This window comes from Phyllobates terribilis, unplaced genomic scaffold (assembly GCF_046119375.1).
Source record: "Phyllobates terribilis strain yellow unplaced genomic scaffold, ASM4611937v1 Scaffold_1__5_contigs__length_1240528914, whole genome shotgun sequence".
In the NCBI taxonomy this organism is placed as follows: Eukaryota; Metazoa; Chordata; class Amphibia; order Anura; family Dendrobatidae; genus Phyllobates; species Phyllobates terribilis.
In genome coordinates this window covers 764,261,023-764,273,593 of record NW_027362761.1, presented here as the reverse complement: position 1 = coordinate 764,273,593, position 12,571 = coordinate 764,261,023, and positions in this window count along the sequence as shown.

The window sequence follows — 12,571 nt, the reverse complement described above, 5'->3', positions numbered from 1 at the left end:
ATGCTTTTGGATGTTTATTGTATTTTCATTTGTAAAGTGCTGCGAAATATGTTGGCGCTACATAAATATAATTATTATTTTAATAAAACAGTATAATACATCCATCAATACAATTTAAGTTTGTGGGTGCAATGTGGAAAAGTTCACGGGGTATGAATACTTTTTCAAGGCACTATATATGTATATGTGTATATGTACACACATACACATTGCATTATATATATTTTTATTTAATTTTTTTTTACACCCACAGACTTAAATGTATTTTATGTGATATACCTACACAAAGTAGCTAGTATTTGTGAAGTGTAAAGTAAATGATACATCGTTTTCTAATTATTTAAAAAATGTAAATCTGAAAATTGTGATGTGCATTTGTATTAAGCCCCCCTGTAGTCTGGTATCCCTAAATAAAATTCTGAATTGCCTCCAGAAGTCACATAATTACTAGTGATGAGCGAGTATGTTTTGTTAACCCTTTCGCCGAGTATGCTCGGGCGAGCACCAAGTATTTACAGCTGCTCGGTGATGTGTTTGAATCACTCTTGTGTGCATGATTTACTGTTTGACAGCTTTAATACATGTGAGGAATGTGTAAGAAATAGACATTCCTCACATGGATTAAAACTGTCAAACAGTCGCAAATCATGCATACGGGAGTGATTCAGACATAACACCAAGCAGCTGTAACTACTCGGAGCTCGGCTCGAGCATACTCGGCGAAAGGGTTAACAAAACATACTCGCTCATCACTAGTAATTACTAAACTGAGTCCATCTGTGTGTAATTTATTCTCAGTAGAACTACAGCTGTTCTGTGAAGGTCTCAGAGGTTTGTTTGAGAATATTAGGGATCAATCAGCATCATGAAAACCAAGGAACACACCAGATTCCTCAACTGACTCAAACACATCTCAAGGCTAACTGTGTCACAGTTAACAGTGAGCTGCTTAACCCCTTTAAAGCCCATGACGTATTAATACGCGTCTGTGCCCTGGGCTTTAAGAGCCTGACCCGTATTAATACGTCATGGCGATTGCGCGCACACAAGCTGTGCGGGCGCGATCGCCGCTGGGTGTCAGCTGATTGTCACAGCTGACACCCAGTACTATGTGCAGGGAGTGGTCCCGCACCGCTCCCGGCACATTAACCCCCGCAATGCTGCGATCGAAGTCGATCGCAGCATTGCGGTGGCTAAGGGGAGGTGATCAGAATACTCACCTCCTCTTCCATCCTCCAGCGCTGTCTTCTGCGGCTTCCCGGATGTTGCCATGACAACATCCGTGTCTCCAGACAGCAGGAAGATTTTTTGGTCATGCGCAGTGCATGACCAATCTATCTTCTCACTGTGCAGTTCTGACAGCCTGCATAGCACAGGGATGGTGCTCCAATCCTGTGCTATGCAGGTGATCAGAATAAAAAAAAAAATGAAAGTCCCATAGTGGGACAAAGTATAAAAATAAAAAAACTGTCAGAAAGTTAAAAAAAAAAAAAAAAAATTGTAAAAATATATAAAAAAAAATAATCCACCAAAAATAAAAATATAATCTACCCATCAATAAATATTATTATGAAAAAAAAGAAAACAAAGAATAAAAGTACACATATTTGGTATCAGAACGACCTGACCTATAAAATTGTCCCACTAGTTAACCCCTTCAGTGAACACGGTAAAAAAATAAATGAAAAACGAAGCAAAAAACAATGCTTTATCATCATACCGCCAAACAAATAATGGAATAACACGCGATCAAAAAGACGAATATAAATAAAAATGGTACCGCTGGAAACGTCATCTTGTCCCGCAAAAACTAAGCCGCCATACAGCTCCATTTACTGTGTAAAAGCGCCAAAACATAGAAAAACGATATAAATGTGGTACCGCTGTAAACGTACTGACCCGAAGAATAAAGCTACCTTATCAATTTTACCACACGCGGAGAAGAATAAAAAAATGTAAAAAAAACACAATTCCTGAATTGTTGGTTTTTGTTTATTCTGCCTCCCAAAAATCGGAATAGAAAGCGATCAAAAAATGTCACGTGCCTGAAAATGGCACCAATAAAAACGTCAACTCATCCCGCAAACAACAAGCCGTCACATGACTGTCTGCCAAAATATGGAAAAATTATAGCTCTCAAAATATGGCGATGCAAAAACTAGATTTTACGAAAAAATGCGTCTTTTAGTGTGTGACAGCTGTCAATCATAAAAACCCCATATGATTCTCTGTAGTCGCACCGACCCGAAGAATAAAGTCGTCTAATCACTTATACCGCACTAGGAATGGCGTAAAAAATAAACCCTAGGGTTGGGGTTAGGGTTGTACTAGGGTTAGGGTTGTTTTTTTTTTTCAAAAAAAAATTCTAACAGTCTATTCAGTAGGACTATCAGCTGTGTATCCACCAGTCTTCTGCACAACACAACTGATGGTCCCAACCCCATTTATAAGGCAAGAAATCCCACTTATTAAACCTGACAGGGCACACCTGTGAAGTGAAAACCATTTCCGGTGACTACCTCTTGAAGCTCATCAAGAGAATGCCAAGAGTGTGCAAAGCAGTCATCAAAGCAAAAGGTGGCTACTTTGAAGAACCTAGAATATAAGACATATTTTCAGTTGTTTCAAACTTTTTTGTTAAATATATAATTCCACATGTGTTAATTCCTAGTTTTGATGCCTTCAGTGTGAATGTACAATTTTCATAGTCATGAAAATACAGAAAAATCTTTAAATAAGAAGGTGTGTCCAAACTTTTGGTCTGTACTGTATCTCTCTGATTTAAGGGCATAAAGATTAAAATTTTGAAAATTGCAAACTTTTCTGAATTTTCGCCAAATTTCCGTTTTTTTCACAAATGAACTCAAGTGATATCGAAGAAATTTTTCCACTATCATGAAGTACAATATGTCACGAAAAAACAATCTCAGAATCAGGGGGATCCGTTGAAGCGTTCCAGAGTAATTACCTCATAAAGTGACAGTGGTCAGAATTGTAAAAATTGGCCTGGTCATTAACGTGCAAACCACCTTGGGTTGTAAAGGGGTTAAACTTGCTAGCAGACTGAGGCACAACTGCAGTCTCATTGAGACAGATGAGCAGCACAAACTCCTTAGCAGATCCAAGCCTGTCTCCAGACTGCGCGGATGCGTCACATCTAACAGCGAGCTGCACAAACTCTCCACCAGACTGAGGCATGACTAGTCTCAGTGAGACAGACGAGCAGTAGTGACTCCACAGCAGACCCAAGCCAGTCTCCAGGATGACCAGATGCGATAAGCTGATATGCATAATTTTTTTTTCCACTACAGTTCAGAATACAAATATGGCCAATTTTGCTTGCTTCTGATTGGCCACATGGATAAACATTGCGAACGCTGTAGTGCACTTAAGTACAAGGATGAAAGGTACAGAAAGGTCAGAAGATCCAATTTACCTCTTTCACCAGAAGAGCTGACAACTTTGCTCAGTGATTCCTCCTTGCATGCTGCAATATTTATTAAACGCATCCTGGTCTACAACAATTCCTTCCAGATGACATCATTTGGATGTGCAAAACTTTGGCTTGAACCGGGATACATGCCAACGTTCAAGATACATGAGTAAGTCTACCACATGATTGGATCTCTTTTGCCACCATTTAATGAAGACAATCTGGAAGCATTGCCTTTATTTCTTCAGGTTTTTTTCATGGGTGACAGCACTTCAGAAGTAGATGCCGATAATAGAATCAATCTTCTCACAAGCCGCATGTTGTAAAACATGGCACAGCGGCACAATCCATGCATATCATTGTTAAAGGCTACCATTGAAAGAATGCCTTTGCCTGAGTACAAATTGGCCATTTGAAGGGACAAAGTACATAATCATGATTATGTACAATTCTGATCGGCGTGACATCATCATATGCAAGAGAGACAAAGTGTTGCAAAGGATAAGCACATTTCAAAGGTCTTACGATGCCCTGCAATATCTATTGGTTTTCAGGAATGGTCAGGATGGCTATCTCTTTTAAATTCTTCAAATAATGATGTACCACCACAATATAAGATCGTATCAAACATGGACTTCTATGCCTCCGTCATGATGGCTCACCCCAGGCATATACAATTGGCTACTGGCCTTTGGTGATTTCACTCACCAACTTAGTCGACACTTATGCCATGGTTGAATCCAAAAGACCAACTTATATTGTGACACATCAAGCACAACTGCGTGACTAGTGTGTTTCAATTTAAAGGGAACCTGTCACCAGTTTTATACTTTATGAATCATGCCATCACCTCCATGTAAACTGGGTTCCTACAACCACTTTATACATTAATAGGTGCCCTTGCATAACTCCGAAAAAGTGTCATATTTACATCTTGCGCTGCATGCAAAATTGTGGTATTCGGTCCAATGGGCGAATCCAGATTATGTTTAGCGCCGCCCCAGTGCCTTCAAAAGCTGCCTCTTCTCTCTTGATGGAAGTGGAAGCTAAAGTCTCATACCTGCGTAGTGGAATTAGAGACCGGCAGAGTGAAATCATGTAATGTGCAGGCGCCAGCTTCACTTCTACATTACTAACTCCCTGGCTGTTCAACAGGGCAGAGTGAAGTGCGCCTGCACAGGTCTCTCATTCCACTGTGCAAGAGCGAGACTTCAATCACTGTGTGGATGATGTTGACGACGTCATCCACTTCCATCAAAATCGAAGAGGCAGTGTTTTAAGGGACTGGGAAGACGCTGAGCGCGATCTGGATTCACCCATCACACTCACTGCGCAATTTGCATGTAGCCAGGACATGAATAAAATACTTTTTCTGAGGTATTCAGGGGTACCCATGAGGGTTGTAGGAAACCCGTGTAACATGCTTTTAACCCCTTAGTAACCAATATACATCTTTTTACTGACCTGCGATATAAGAGACTAGCATCCCCCTATGAGTGACAATCCTGTAACCGTCACCTGTACACTATAGCTGACAAAGTGCTGCATCAGCCATGATCAGTGTTGGCACCGACCATGAACGTTAAACCCCTTAGATTCTGCTGTCAATAGTGACTACAGAATCTAAATAGTTAACAGAGTGTGGGGGCTACCTCTTTAACCTCATTGGCACTCTGAGATATTGATTGTGTGGTCCTGATGTTTGCCTTGGCAGTTCATGGCCAAATAACGGCCTTTGAGTCTGCTGGACTATTCAGAAGTTATCAAAATTTAGGTGGTAAAAATAAACTTTTTCAGTCTTGTCATGCCACTTTTCATTACTTCCTAAAAAGAGCCAGAAGGGTTAATGAACTACCTGAAAGCAATTTTAACCCCTTTCTGACGACATCAGTAATAGTACGTAGCTGCGCCCTGGGACTTATGGACCAGATACGTACTATTACGCATAATGCGGTCGCACACGCAGGCGGTGCGGGGCGATCGCTGCCGAGTGTTAGCTGATTGTCACAGCTGACACCCGGTGCTATGTGCAGGGAGCGGTCCCGCACCGCTCCCAACACATTAACCCCCGCAGTGCTGCGATCAAAGTCGATTGCAGCATTGCGGGGGTAGAGGGGAAGGTTAGGCTGGTACTCACCCCCTATCCGGTCTCCAGCGATGTCTACGGTGGCTCCTGGATGTTGTCATGACGACCCGATGTCGTCATGACAGCATCCGGGTCACCAGTAGGCAGGAAGTAATGTCTCCCCTGTGTGCAGCGCTGACAGGCTGCTGCTGCTGCTCTCTATGCTTTGCAGCCAATGAGGCTGCAAAAAGTGAAAGTCCTATAGTGGGACAATGTGTAAAAGTAAAAAAAAGAGTAGGAAAGTGAAAAAAAATATAAAAAAAAATGAAAAAAATAATCCCCAAAAATAAAAATATATTGTACCCATAATATTTATTTATCATGAAAAAAAAAATTAAACCAATAAAAGTACGTATACTTGGTATTTCTGCGTCCGGAACGACCTGACCTATAAAACTATCCCACTAGTTAACCCCTTTAGTGAACACGGTAAAAAAAATTAAAAGCGAAGCAAAAAACAATGCTTTATCATCATACCACCAAACAAAAAATGGAATAACACGCAATCAAAAAGACGAATGTAAATAAAAATGGTACCGCTGAAAACGTCATCTTGTCCCCCAAAAAACGAGCCGCCATACAGCTCCATCATCCAAAAAATAAAAAAGTTATAGCTCTCAGAATAAAGCAATCCAAATTTTTTTTTTCTAGAAACTAGTTTTTGTGTAAAAGCGCCAAAATATAAAAAAACTATATAAATGCGGTACCTCTGTAAACGTACTGACCCGAGGAATAAAGCTACCAATTTTACCACACGCGGAACAGCATAAAAAAAACCTCAAAAAACAATTCCTGAATTGCTGGTTTTTGTTTATTCTGCCTCCCAAAAATCGGAATAGAAAGCGATCAAAAAATGTCACACGCCCGAAAATGGTATCAATAAAAACGTCAGCTTGTCCCACAAAAAACAAGCCGTCACAAGACTCTGTCGGCCAAAATATGAAAAAAGTATAGCTCTCAAAATATGGCGATGCAAAAACTAGTCTTTGCAAAAAAAAGTGTCTTTTAGTGTGTGACAGCTGTCAATCATACCAAACCCGATATGAATCTGATATTGCTGTAATCTCACTGACCTGAAGAATAAAGTCGTCTAATCATTTATACCACACGAGGAAAGCCGTAAAAAAATAAACTCTAGGGTTAGGGTTGTATTAGGGTTGGGTTTAGGGTTGTTCTAGCGTTAGGGTTGTGCTAGGGTTAGGTTGGGGTTGTATTAGGGTTGGGCTAAGGTTAGGGTTTGGATTAGGGTTAGGGTTGGGCTAGGGTTATGGTTGGGATTTTTTCAAAAGTAAAGAAAAATAAATGAAGACGCAAGCGCAAGTGCTCGCTACTTGAGTTTGCATCGGGTGCTCGGGTATGCACTGAGTATCGCGGGTGTTCGAGTGACATGCTCGAGTCTCTGCCGCATACGCTTCACGGCCGAAAAAAAGTTGCTGGGATCTCCTGACATGCACGAGCGATCCCCGCATGTTTTTTTTTGGGTGTCTAGCAACCATGAAACATGCAGGGCGGGGACTCGAATATGTCACTCGAGCACCCGTGATACATGGTGCATACCCGAGTACCCGATGCAAACTCAAGTAGCGAGCACTTGCGCTCAAGACTAATGACAACTTATTCAATATGATGACCTAATGTTATCAAATTCTGCCATACCTCTGGGTTCAAAATGTACACTATATCCCTTGATAAAATCCTTGAGGGGTTTAGTTTCCAAAATGGAGTCAATTGTGGGGGGTTTCCACTATTTAGGCACATCAGGGGCTCCCGAAATGCGACATGGCGTCCGTTCTTGATTCCAGCCAATTTTGCGTTCAAAAAGTCACACAGTGCTCCTTCCCTTCTGAACCCGGACGTGTGTCCAAACAGTGTATTTTCCCCACATATAGGGTATTGGCGTACTCAGGAGAAATTTTTCAACAGTTTTTATGTTCCATTTTCTCCTCTTACCCTTGTAAAAATAAAAAAATTTGGGGCTAAAAGATCATTTTTGTGGAAAAAGTTTGATTTTTTTATTTTCATGGCTCCATGTTATAAACTTCTACGAAGCACCTGGGGGCTGAGTGTGCTCACCACACATCTAGATAAGTTCCCTGAGGGGTCTAGTTTCCAAAATGGTGTAACTTGTGTTGGGTTTCCACTGTTTAGGCACATCAGGGGCACATCTGCTAATTATTCAAGCAAATTTTACATTCAAAAAGTCAAATGGCGCTCCTTCCCTTCTGAACCCTGCCGTTCGCCCAAGCAGTGGTTTTCCCCAACATATGGAGTATCGGCTTACTCAGGAGAGATTGCGTAACAAGTTGCATAGTGCGATTTCTCCTGTTACCCTTATGAAAATGCAAAACTGGGGGCTGAAAAACATTTTTATGGGAAAAATGTTAACATTTTATTTTCACTGCTCCATGTTATAAACTTCAGTGAAGCACCTGGGGGTTCAAGGTGCTCACCACACATCTAGATAAGTTCCCTGAGGGGTCTAGTTTCCAAAATGGTGTCACTTGTGGGGGGTTTCCACTGTTTAGGCACATCAGGGGCTCTCCAAACGCAACATGGTGTCCACTAATTATTCAAGCAAATTTTACATTCAAAAAGTCAAATGACGCGCTTTCCCTTCCGAACCCTGCCGTGCGCCCAAGCAGTGGTTTTCCCCCACATATGGAGTATCGGCATACTCAGGAGATATTGCCCAACAAATTTTGTGGCCCATTTTCTCGTTACCCTTGTGAAAATAAAAAATTTGGGGCCTGAAGTAAAATTTGTGGGAAAAAAGTTAAATGTTTTCCTTCCACGTTGCTTCAGTTCCTGTGAAGCACGTGAAGGGTTAGTAATCTTTTTGAATGTGGTTTTGAGCAACTTGAGGGGTGCAGTTTTTAGAATGGTATCACTTTTTGGGATTTTCAGTCATGTAAACCCCTCAAAGTCACTTCAAATGTGATGTGGTCCCTAAAAAAATGGTTTTGTAAATTTCGTTGAAAATTTAGAAAAAGCTGGTCAACTTTTAACGCTTATAACTTTGTTTCAAAAATTGTGCTGATGTAAAGTAGACATGTGAGAAATGTTATTTATTAACTGTTTTGTGTGACTTATCTCTGAGATTTAAAGGCAGAAAAATTCAAAGTTTGAAAATTGCTACATTTTCACCGTGCAAATTGCCTCTTCAGAGAAAAAGAGGACTTGTACTCTATAGCGCCACCTATTGGAAGCAGCAGTCCTACAAGTCACAATCAGCCCTTTAACCCCTTTACAACCCAAGGTGGTTTGCACGTTAATGACCAGGCCAATTTTTACAATTCTGACCACTGTCACTTTATGAGGTAATTACTCTGGAACGCTTCAACGGATCCCCCTGATTCTGAGATTGTTTTTTCGTGACATATTGTACTTCATGATAATGGTAAAATTTCTTCTATATCACTTGCGTTTATTTGTGAAAAAAACGGAAATTTGCCGAAAATTCAGACAATTTTGCAATTTTCAAAATTTGAATTTTTATGCCCTTAAATCAGAGAGATATGTCACACAAAATAGTTAATAAATAACATTTCCCACATGTCTTCTTTACATCAGCACAATTTTGGAACGAATTTTTTTTTTATTATTTGGGAGCTATAAGGGTTAAAAGTTGACCAGCGATTTCTCATTTTTCCAACAAAATTTACAAAACCATATTTTTAGGGACCACATCATATTTAAAGTCACTTTGAGGGTTCTTTATGACAGAAAATACCCAAAAGTGACACCATTCTAAAAACTGCACCCCTCAAGGTGCTCAAAACCACATTCAAGAACTTTATTAACCCTTCAGGTGCTTCACAGGAATTTTTGGAATGTGGAAGATAAAAATGAACATTTAACTTTTTTCACAAAAATGTTACTTTAGACCCAATTTTTTTTTATTTTCGCAGGGGTAACAGGAAAAAGTGAACCCCAAAATTTGTTGGCCAATTTCTCCTGAGTATGCCGATACCCCATACGTGGGGGAAAACCACTGTTTGGGCGCACGGCAGGGTTCGGAAGGGAAGGAGCACCATTTGACTTTTTGAATGTAAAATTTGCTTGAATAATTAGCGGACGCCATGTTGCATTTGGGGAGCCCCTAATGAGCCTAAACAGTGGAAACCCCCCCACAAGTGACACCATTTTGGAAACTAGACCCCTCAGGGAACTTATCTAGATGTGTAGTGAGCACCTTGAACCCCCAGATGCTTCACAGAAGATTATAACATTGAGCAGTAAAAATAAAATTTTCACATTTTTCCCACAAAAATGTTTTTCAGCCCCCACTTTTGCATTTTCATAAGGGTAACAGGAGAAATTGCACCATGCAGTTTGTTGTGCAATTTCTCCTGAGTAAGCAGATACTCCATATGTGGGGGAAAACCACTGCTTGAGCGCACGGCAGGGTTCGGAAGCGAAGGATCGCCATTTGACTTTTTGAATGTAAAATTTGCTTGAATAATTAGCGGACGCCATGTTGCATTTGGGGAGCCCCTGATGTGCCTAAACAGTGGAAACCCCCCACAAGTGACACCATTTTGGAAACTAGACCCCTCAGGGAACTTATCTAGATGTGTGGTGAGCACCTTGAACCCCCAGATGCTTCACAGAAGTTTATAACATTGAGCCGTAAAAATAAAATTTTCACATTTTTCCCACAAAAATGTTTTTCAGCCCCCACTTTTGCATTTTCATAAGGGTAACAGGAGAAATTGCACTATGCAGTTTGTTGTGCAATTTCTCCTGAGTAAGCAGATACTCCATATGTTGGGAAAAAAACACTGTTTGGGCTCTCGGCAGGGTTCGGGAGGGAAGGAGCGCCATTTGACTTTTTGATTGTAAAATTTGCTTGAATAATTAGCGGATGTGCCCCTGATGTGCCTAAACAGTGGAAACCCCCCACAAGTGACACCATTTTGGAAATTAGACCCCTCAGGGAACTTATCTAGATGTATGGTGAGCACCTTGAACCCCCAAGTCCTTTACAGAAGTTTATAACATGGAGCCGTGAAAATAAATAAATGAAACTTTTTCCACAAAAATGATGTTTTTGCCCCAATTTTTTTATTTTCACAAGGGTAAGAGGAGAAATTGGACCCCAAAAACCTTTGTGCAATTTCTCTCCTGAGTGCGCCAATACCCCATATGTGGGGAAAATACAGTATTTGGGCGCCCGGCAGAGTTCAGAAGGGAAGGAGCACTGTGTGACTTTTTGAACGCAAAATCGTCTGGAATCGAGAGCGGACGCCATGTCGCGTTTGGAGAGCCCCTGATGTGCCTAAATAGTTGAAACCCCCTACAAGTGACCCCATTTTGGAAACTACACCCCTCAAGGATTTTATCAAGGGTATAGTGAACATTTTGAACCCAGAGGTACGACACAGAATTTGATGACATTAGGTCATCATATTGAATAAGTTGTCATTAGTCTTGAGCGCAAGTGCTCGCTACTTGAGTTTGCATCGGGTACTCAGGTATGCACCATGTATCACGGGTGCTCAAGTGAAATGCTCGAGTCCCTGTCCGCATGTTTCACGGTTATGAGACATCCCCAAAAAAACATGCTGGGATCGCTCGTGCATGGCATGCAATCCCCGCCAGGTTTTTTTGGCCGCGAAGCACATGGGGCGGAGTCTCGAGCACCCGCGATGCTCAATGCATACCCAAGCACCAGATGCAAACTCAAGTAGCGAGAGCACATGCGTTCAACACTAGTTGCCATATCGTCATCTTTTTTTTTTTTTTTTTTTTTTACTTTTGAAAAAAAAAAAAACCCTAACCCCAACCCTAACATTAGCACAACTCTAACCCCAGCCCTAGCGTTTATTTTTTACGCTGTTCTTAGTTAGGTATAAGTGATTAGACAACCTTATTCTTCGGGTCGGTGCGACTACAGAGATACCAGAATCATATCGGGTTTTTATGACTGACAGCTGTCACACACTAAAAGACACATATTTTGTAAAATCTAGTTTTTGCATCGCCATATTTTGAGAGCTATAATTTTTCCATAGTTTGGCCGACAGAGTCTTGTGACGGCTTGTTTTTTTGCAGGATGAGTTGACGGTTTTATTGGTGCCATTTTCAGACACGTGACATTTTTTGATGGCTTTCTATTACAGCTTTTGGGAGGCTGAATAAACAAAAACCAACAATTCAGGTATTGTTGTTTTTTTTAAAAAAAATTTATTCTACTCCGCGTGTGGTATTATTAATAAGGTAGCTTTATTCTTCGGGTCAGTACGTTTACAGTGGTACCACATTTATATCGTTTTTCTATATTTTGGCGCTTTTACACAATAAAAGCTATTTTATAGAAAAAAATAATTTTTTGCATCGCTTTATTCTGAGAGCTATAACTTTTTCATTTTTCGGATGATGGAGCTGTATGGTGGCTTGTTTTTTGCGGGACAAGATGACGTTTTCAGCGGTACTCACTTGGTTTTGGCTCCCACTCCTGAGAAAAAATACTGACCGAATACTGACCAAATACAGATAGTAGGGTGGTAGCCTTAGGCAGTTAAGTACAAAACCCGCGAACCTATTGTACAGACACATGTGCATGCATAACTTCTTCCTCTTTAGTACCTATTTACAGTTTTTTTATGAGAATTTAGTAGAGGATTTACTGAAAATGCACCTAAAATAAAATGCTTTAACCCCTTAAGGACAGAGCCAATTATGTCCTTAATGACCAAGCCAAATTTTACAATTCTGACCGCTCTCACCCAGGTTCGTGGGTTTTGTACTTAACTGCCTAAGGCTACCGCCTTACTATCCGTATTTGGTCAGTATTCGGTCAGTATTTTTTTCTCAGGAGTGGGAGCCAAAACCAAGTGTGAAACAATCAGAGAAAAGGTATAATAGAAACAAGTCACCAATTCTGCATTTATCACCTACTCCTGGTTTTGGCTCCCACTCCTGAGAAAAAATACTGAACGAACACTGATCAAATACTGATAGTGGGGCTGTGGCCTAATGTTTCAGAACTCCCATAATCTGTAGTGGAGCGA